This window comes from Chenopodium album, chromosome 6 (genome assembly GCF_948465745.1).
Source record: "Chenopodium album chromosome 6, dcCheAlbu1.1, whole genome shotgun sequence".
In the NCBI taxonomy this organism is placed as follows: domain Eukaryota; kingdom Viridiplantae; phylum Streptophyta; class Magnoliopsida; order Caryophyllales; family Amaranthaceae; genus Chenopodium; species Chenopodium album.
The window spans coordinates 15,778,696-15,788,695 of NC_137839.1; the positions used below are offsets into that span (position 1 = coordinate 15,778,696).

The 10,000-nt window shown below is 30.4% G+C and overlaps 1 long non-coding RNA gene across 1 annotated transcript; it reads left to right on the forward strand.

Moving 5' to 3' along the window:
- The first annotated feature begins 684 nt into the window (after positions 1-684).
- LOC145634653 (uncharacterized) lies at positions 685-1,831 on the forward strand. Its single transcript, XR_014113465.1, has 3 exons — positions 685-1,073; positions 1,200-1,306; positions 1,640-1,831. It is a non-coding gene; the product is annotated as an uncharacterized LOC145634653 (long non-coding RNA).
- Positions 1,832-10,000: the final 8,169 nt, after the last annotated feature.

The following is a 10,000-nucleotide window of genomic DNA, read 5'->3' on the forward strand; positions in this document are numbered from 1 at the left end:
TCCGGCGGGAGCTGTACCTGCAAGACAAACGGAGACACCGGTTGGTTGGTGCTCCGCCTCCGACGAACAAGTTAGTAACTTGAAGGGAGAGAAAAAGCTGCGGAAATTTAGGTGGGTATCTGCTCGGATTCCAAGCTCAGATGTCTTTATCACAGGGACTCTATGTAATAAAATGGTAAAAACGTGCCCTCAAAAAGAGGGACATCTCCCTATTTATAGGGTCTTTGGGATTTGTGCCCCTGATTAGGTCACTGAACCCTAATCATTGGTGGGTTGCGCCGCTTTGCGGCTTTCTCGGGATTTGGGCCTGAAGGCCGCCTTTTTCCCTTAATTTCTGGAGTGACACGTGTCAGGCAGAGATTGGTCCACTGTGGGCCAACCTGAAGCTGACACGTGTCGTCCTCTGGTTGGACCACGTGGCGGGGTAAAATTACCCTAAACAAGGACCACTAACAAAAGACCTGTCATCTTAATAATAGGTCTGTTTAATGTAGGAGATCCAATATTAGTGATAACGCGTATCTTAAGTGCAACAGGTCCCACCAATTTAATTATAGGAGAGATATGAAACCCGTTGTGAAACCTAACGGGCCTCTAAAATACAGTAGGGCCCACTAATTTTGGAATGGAAAAAACAATAGAAGTCTAGGAGACCCGTTGTGAGACTTAACGGGTTTCTTACCTTCTTAATATTCTGATATCATACCTTATCACCCGTGTCTTTATTTCCTCCACTCATATTATCCTATAGGATAGTTGACCCTTTATCTCTTTCCTTCTCTTTTTGATTTTGTTCTTAGTTATCAACGCCCCTTTCATTATAAAGCCAACTTATTGATATTATCTCTTTCATTCTATCTCTTTCCTCCGCTCTTAGTTATTGCAATTAACATCAAAAAAAGATATTATCAATAAATGGTGACGGAAGAAGATCTAATTGAACAAGCAGTAATTGAGAGAAGAGAGAAATTGAGATATCTAAAACAGCTTAAGAGCCTTTCAAACCCCAGATGGGGATTCGTCACAACTTAAAACAATTCTAAAGATGGAGATGCCGGTAACAACAAAAACAGGTTTTGATTCTATTTGTACTCTCAAATTTTTCTTTAAATTGATTATAATCCTTTTGTTGGATCTATTGAAAGATTATATGATTGGGTAATTCGCATCCTAATAATTTAGATCCGAATTTTTTTTAGTAAAGGTCCGAAGATCTGTAAAAGGGACGAAAGTGAGGGCAAAAGCAGAAGTTTTGGCTTTACCAAATTACTATTCAAGATCTACTAATGTTTCAGCACTGATTCAAGTATTATTGTTTTTTTTTTTAAAAAAAAAATTAATTGGTAAATTGTTCAATTCATTGGAATTCATATCGTTTTTTTGTTGTTAATTGCAATTGTTTTGTTTGAGTAAAATTTTAAATTTGGTTTTCAATTGTTGGTGTTTTGATGTTTATCTGTTTTTTTTTTATTATTTTTTTTTAGTTCGAATGTATGTTAACTTAGATTATTGCTCTTCATTTTACTAAATCTTGACTTTTTTATTGGCTCTTAATTTAGCAAGATGTATTTTAATTGTTCCTAATATTGTTATATTATTGGGCATAATTATTCCTAATATTATTTATATCATTGGACAGATTATGATGGTAATCATGGAAGGAATACGAAGCACAAAATGGAAGGAATACGGAGTACAAGATACACTATTAATGTATGCATGGTCGTATGGAGTATATACTTGTAAATTATTCAATAAGCTACCACTTGTAAATTCTAGTAATTATTTTGTAAATTTCAATAATTAATATATGTTGGTTTGTTTAATTACATATTTAAAGTTTGCATTTTCAGTCCAATTCAATAAACCAATGAAATTCAAATTTCAAAATAGTACCTATAATAAAAATAAAAAAAATCACGAGATTTTTTTTTAAAAAAAAGAAAAAGAAGAAAGAGACCAGTTATGTAGCATATGGGGTCTGTTTAAGACCCCATTGAAAAGACATGTTATGTCAAATGACGGGCCTCTTATCCTTCTAAATAATTTCTCAAAGTACTAGTCTGACAAACCTGACTTCGTAATTAACGGGTCTGTTATTTTTTACAACACACCCCTCCAAAGAGGCGGTTTGTTTATCTGACAGACCCCTTAGCTAGAGACCCGTTGCTTGGCGGTTTGTAAAGCGTTTTTCAACGGGTCTCTTTGCTGTTTTTTGTAGTAGTGTGAAGCGCCATTCTATTGTCCGAGATAGGGTCACCTACATCCCTCAAATTATCAGCCAACGATTTGAGGTAGAACAATATGGTTTAACACCCTCGAATTGATCGAGTTTGGTGTTGGTAAATTGCGCATCAAGGTGGAGCGTTTGGCAGACTTGTTATTGAGAAAAAAAATCTTCAAACGATTCCAAGCATCAATAGCCTTGCCATCGAGATCGGTTATGGAATTGAGTAGGTCATTGGAGATAGTATTATAAATCCATTGACGAACAATGTCATCAAGTCGCTGCCAAAGATCTTTATCAGAAGTTTTAGGAGCCTTTTCCTTCTCGTTTACAACCTTTGGTATGATGTGGTCGATTACTAAATCCGTGCGGCAATGGAGTTGGAATAAAGTAGACCAAGTGTTGTATTGAGTGCCATTGTAATCAAGAACAATCGAAATGCAAGTCTTGATGTTATTGATAAGGGTGGCTGGATGAATTTTCTGATCGACCATGGAGGATAAGATAGCCGAAAGTAACAGGGAAGAGAGGAAGAAGATAAATAAGAGAAAATGAGCGGAAGAAGAGAGTTAGGGTTCGGAGCGAAAACCTAGACTCGTGATACCATGACAGAATGTGAGAATATTTGTCGTGCCTTCTCATTGATTAAACACTAGTATATATATATACAAGATTATACTAGGGTTAGGGCTAGGGATATATCAGTAAATACAACTAATAATATACAGTAGATTATTTACATAATCTAACAGATCAAAATATCATAGCAGATTGCGAAGGTCTCAACTTGAAAAGATGCAAAGACATCGAAAATCATTGCTCGCGTCAAGCTTGAAACGGTGGAGTATGAGCTATGCCAAATATACAAATTAGTTATTGATTGTAAAAGTTACGATATTTTCTCTAAATCAATGGTTTACAGATCTTTATTATTATAGATGTCGTATAGCTATTATTTAATGATATTATTACTTCCCGTTCAAAAAAAAAAAAATATATATATATATATATATATATATATATATATATATATATATATATATATATATATATATATATATATATATATATATATATATATATATATATGATATTATTATTCCATTGGTATAATACTAGAAATTAAGCAATTGTCTAATATTTCATCATTTTCATCAATTCATGTACTGAAGTTTACAGTTTTCAAAAAAAAAAAAATGTACTGAAGTTTACAGTTTTTTTTTACGTCGACAACAATAAGTCTCCGAAAAATGTACGTAGTGCAACAATAAGACTCTAATTCCAGACATTCAATTGACAAAAATTAATGATTCCCTTTGTTGCCGACATTGCTAGGAAACAAACACACAAATAATATCACTCACACAGTAGCAAGTTCACAACACATACTCACAATATCTAACTCGTAAGTCATAGGGCTCATAGATAGTATCAACTTATTGATATTATTAATCTTTTTTAGCAACAATTTGTATGGTCAAATGATTATAAATATGTATATGTCTCATTTGGTAAGCGGTTATAAATGCTAAATAGGGCATAAAGTAATTGTTTGCATTGTTTGATGGTAATTATTTTTTAAGAAAAGTTTGTGTTCATTATGTACGTGCTAACAAATAAAATTACTCCAATCCATGCAAATATGTGTTATTATTGTTCTTATATTTTCATTTTACTCAATACTAGCTACCTTAGTTAATGGATGACAACGAAAGTTAAAGAGGAACAAAGATGGACTCACAAATTCACAATACCATGGATAATACTAATATTTACAAGTAGATTTATAAACAAATTTATTATAATTCCCTTGATTAATGGCTGTTAATCAAACGGGACAATAGCAATAGCAATAATGGAAGTGAGTTAAAATTTGTAATCAAGTTAAGGTAAATTCATGCATTGTCATGTCTCCTTTACAACTGCTTTATTTATTTGGGATAACTTAAACTTTTTTGAGGGATAACTTCAATTCTGATACAATTTTAATGTAATTAGGCTACATGATATTTTGTTCATAAAAGTGAAATTTTTACACTCACATACTGATTAAGATTTGATTTATACTCATGAAAAAAAGTAACTAAATCAATAAAAATATAGGTAACTTGTATGTATATGATGGTAACTTTTAATCATTTTTAATTTAACTGTGTATGTGATATTACCAGTGACGCACAATACTATTGTACACCAGGTTTTTTTTAAAAGTTTGTATTCTACAAATATTGACGTGGGTAAGATTCCCTCGAATGGCACCATGCCATATCTTATAGTTTAAAAATAAGTAAATAAATAAAATTTCCTTACAAAATATTGTTCAGGGTCATTACCAATAAATCAATAGTCAATAATCAATCATCAATGACTATATACTAAAAGACATACCAAATTAAAGTGACATGTGTTATTTTCTGGTGTGTTCCTTAGGGCCTGTTTACATTTACTTAATTTCAGTTCAATTTAGCTCCAATCAATTTAGTTTAGTTCAGTTCAGCTCTTAATTTTCCTCTCTCATAAAATATTCATTTCAGCCCAGTTCAGTTCAGTTCAGCTCCAATCATTTCAGTTCAGTATATATGAACATGCCCTTAGTTTTTTTTTTTTTTTAATAAAAAAAAAATCATATTTTACATAAATAAAAGAATAATAAAAAAAAAGATATAATGTATCATATCACAATATATATTGATACTGTAAACTTAAGTAAAAAAAATAAAATCAAATTCTTAACATAAATTGTTACACACATATTATTATGTACAACTCTACCATTTTTACAACGAGGCCGGGGTTTTTTTTTTAAAAAAAAAAAATTGTATATAATTATGTGTGAAAAGATTGCTAGGAAATATATGAAAAAAATATTTTTATGAGCTGATTATTGAAAAAATATATTGTATGAGAGAATGAATAAGTGGATTAAAAGGAGATCTATGTATGGGTCAAATACATATTGTTAATAACAAACTTTAAAAAAAATCAGGTGTACAACAATTATTGTACATCCATTATAAAGATAACCTAAAGTGATTAAAAGTTACCCTTGAAATGAATAAAAGTTACCCCAATATGAGTTAAAGTAACCAAATTCAAACAAAAATTATCTACGCTTTATTAGTAAAGAATCAAATTTTAAATGACTAAAAATCAATTATTAGTGATTGAATGTAATTAAATTACCTTTATAAAACTTTTCTTGTTGTTGATTTATATAAAAATTGTATTATGTTAAAAGTTACCCAAAAAAAGACAAAAAGTTACCCTAACATTAGCTAAAAGTTACCCTTATACTGCTCGATGTACACTAATATTAGTGTAAACCAGATGTATACAAAAGTTTTGCATTGTTAATATATTCATTTGGTTAACAAGAAGAAAATGATATAAATGTATGGGTGAAATATATTGTATATAAATATAAATACATGCATATTTTAAAATATTTATTCAGCTAATAATAGACTATTTTATAATAAATTTATTTTAAAAGCAATAATATAAAATAGCTATTGAATATTACCGTGCATGGCACGGGACTTAACCTACTAACCTAGTATATCTTAATTACTAGCTAGACAAACTTTGACCAGCTGTAATTATTTTATTTTTTCTTAGCTTAGTTGAACTAAAAATACATTTCCCCCGTTTTTAAATAAGGATAATGCTATATGTAGCCCTAAGGGCAATATATAAGCATTAAATACGGTCTTGAAGTTGTATAAAATTTGGAATTCATGACAAAAACACGCGTAAATCAGTGTAATTAGTGTTTATATTTTTATGATTTCCTAACTTTTTACGATTTTATGGTGTAAATTTAATGCATATATGTAGCCCTAAAGGATATGTATAATATTTTCCTTTAAATAATACAGCTTTGTATCACTTTGATTGGTAAAGATTATATAATGTAAACGACCAAAGTACTCAAAATAGTTTTTACACAGTGTGGTATTCAACTCTTCTCTAATTAATCCTAGCTTAGTGTTAATATTTAAAAAAAAAAAAAAAAAAAAAAAAAAAAAAAAAAAAAAAAAAAAAAAAAAACAATCATTCTTTTACCTTCACTAAGGACCTATACACTTAAACTTAATTTCAGTTCAGTTCAATTCAACTCCTAATTTCCTTCTCTAAATATTCAATTCAGCTTCAATCAGTTCAATTCAGCTTGGTTTAGTAAATGCGAACAGACCCTAATCACCGCCTAAAACTAAATGCCTAAAGGCTGGGGGAAGTATATATTTACCCAAAATAATGCAAGTTTGGTAAATCTCTTGTTAGACAAATTAAATCTTAAATTAACCTTTGAAATTTGATTGTAAAAGTGTAATTAAGTTGTATGAAATTTGGTATCCTATATGAGCTCTTAGCTCATTTATTTCTAAAAGAGACCTAAATCCACCCAAAACGTGTTTCGAAATATACAACCACCATTTGGATACAAAAATAAAGACATTTTTAATTTAAGTGGACATTTTATATACTAGTAATAGAGATGAAATGAACTCTAATAATTTAAAAAAATGATCGGATATTATTTCCAAATATAATGCTAATTTAAATGGAAAGATAATAAAATGGAGATATAACTATATCCATAATTAGAAGTTATAGAACTTGTTTGGTTGGAAGAATAATTAGTTGAGCCGACATAGCAATTAGCAAGTCATTGTTTTTTTAAAGTTAAATTTCTGATTTTCTGCCAATTTTATAGAATAAGTTATGATAATGTCTCCTCTACCAACTCTATCTAATTGCTTTCCAAAAGAAAGATTCTTGCATAACTTTGAAGGAGTAGATCGGATTAAAGATGAGACAAACTTATATTCCAATCGTGAATTACACAATCAACAACAAATATTAAACAAGCAATGTTGTTTTTAAGCTTTTAATATAGTGAAATGGGACTAAAGGAAGACATTTTAGGGGGAAAAGCTATTTTAAAAAGTTGAGAATCAAGAAATATAAATCACAAACGAATATAGGGCATTAATGGTAAATGCTTGTTTGGTATTGCTATCTGTCAAGATACAATTCACGTGTAAGTTGAAAAGATTGTTTCCACTATAATATTATTGTTTTATGAAGCATAATAACTCTCTTTAGTTTACTTTAATTCTTCTGATTATATATAATCCGATCTGATTTGATGTCTAATTTGATTTGATTTGAATTTTAAAATTTTTAAATTAAAATAATATACGCCAAGAGACAAATCGTGACATATATACTTGTATGTGTGTCTTGCATGCCTACTTTAAAACTAAAAATATTACACCCTAAGAATCTAATCTAATCTAATATGAGTTGACATAAATTCAAAAAATAAAAAATAAAAACCCATAAGGAAACCTTCTTAACTTTGTTTTAGAAGTTTGTCATGTCCATATCATCTCCCCTAATGCCCAAGCGTAGCTCATCAAGTTTATTTGATGCCTAATTAGCCTGTCGAAACCCTAATTTAACCCATTATTAATTATACTATCGTCATTTAAGTATTAATAATAAAGACTATATGCCTTTTAAAAATTATATTATAAAAATTATACTAGTGCTACATTGAGAGTCAAATTATGACACATAGCTTAGTTTATTTTATTCTTACCAAACTTTGATTTTCAATTCAAGTTTCAAATAATGTCACACGCCAGACAGCGCAAATTCAACAATGCAGCACCTGAATCCTCATGACTTGATCCAAACAAATATTCTCCATATATACATCAACTACTAAATAATGATACTCCCTCCGTTTCACTTTGTTAGTCTCATTTGGAATCAATCACTTAAAATAAGAAAATGAGGAATCTTAGTAATTTGAAATTTGATTGCAACTTTGTAATTAATGTTTTGTCTTTTCTTGTTTTATTTATGGTTATTAGCTATAATTAATTGCCTACTATAAATTTTGATTGGAAAATTTGTCATGTCAGCAATCCAGTAGCACATACATTAACCAATCAAAATTATTTGATTCTTTAAACACCCAATTAGATTAATTTTTCATGGATTATGAAAATTATTCACCTTATAATAATGTTAGGAAATATTCAATATGGGTACATCAATTTGAAACGCCCAAAATAGCATATGGGACTAACAAAATGAAACGGAGGGAGTACTAACCTACACTAAGACACAAATATTAATACAGGCGCACAAGCCATAAGGAGTTGTCGTACCTCATCATATATAGAACTTGTTGTGCCTGAAAATAAAGGAAACTGCTAGGCTACCAGCACTGCACATGACACCAAGTTATTTACAAAAGCAGGAGCTATTGTGATATTTGAAATTAGGTTGGCATTAGACATTCTAACTAACTAAAATAAAATATTCCCTCCGCCCCTAAATTACATTCCTATTTCTAGTATTTATTCCTCACATAATGGAGGAAAGTAGGAATGTAATTTAGGGATGGAAGGAGTATTTCAAATTTAAATCGTGAGAATTCAAAACAGATTTAATTAAGGCTTAGGGTTCCTCGAAAATCGATAAATAATCCAAAAATACAATCTAGAGGCCTATAATCTAGTCCATAGACCCATGGATTAAGTCATTAATCAAGGGGCTTCAGGTGATTATGGAATCCATCCAAGCTGTAAGGGTAGTGTAAAATTCCTAGAAATGTGGGATTAAGAAAAAAAAAAAAGGATTGACACATGTGAAGAAGTCATAGGAAATCACGTTGCAAAAACCCAATGCAAATGCAACCGACCAAACCGCCATTAGTTTGACGCAATTAACATTTAATGACGGCATGTTCTTACATACTGTTGCCACCCCCGAACTCGGCGCTACTAGCCTGTTGAAGAATGTCAATGTTTCACCAGTTTACCGTTATTCACTTTTCAATTATTCTCTGTATTTAGCCAACAATATCTACATATATGACCAGCTTATTATTCTATGTTAATGTAGACTAGTACTAGTTGGTTCATAGTGCTACTGGTAAAAATAACACTTATTTATGTTCATAGGAGTTATTTTACGAGTTGGTACACTCAATTGCACAAGTGTACCGTATAACTATGGTATATGGTAAAGATCTTTCTTACAACCGGTTACTATAAGTCTATTACTCTGTATTTTTTAAATAATACGGAGTACAAGTTATTGCTCCACGAAAATTAAAATTTATTACTTTGTATGTTTTCTCTCTTTTAACATACAAAGTTCTAATTAGTTTTTGACTGAGAGATACCTCGGGTTATAGGCGATCCTAAAGAAATTTAGGTTACAAGATTTGATCCCGCAATGTCAAGCTATTACCATATTACATGTCAATCAATAAAATTTAAATATTAATAATAGTTTGTATTATGAAAATAATGCGACAACCCGAGACATTACCCTGACCTAAAACTAGTTCATAGTGAAAATTAGCTAACAATTATATAGCGAAACTAATGAATGAATGAAGAAAACTAATAAACACTTCATTCTAATCAAATTTAGATGTAGTTGAGTTGCAAATGGAAGTATAACTAAAAGATAATTAAGACGGTAAGACTTCTACTTAATTGGTCATCAAGAATATAAGACGAAATAAAGTAAATTGCATATAATTTAACCTTAATTGGGATGAGCAAAAAAAATATAAAATGAGAAAAAGATGCCTAAGGCCTTGTTCTTTTAAGTTGTTTTGCTATGCCCTGCCCTGCTTTGCTCTGCTCTATCTTGCTCTTCTCTGCACTGCTCTACCCGGCCTGTCCTGCTTTGCATTGTGTGGAGTTTTACTCTACTTTACTCTGCTGAATTCTACTATGC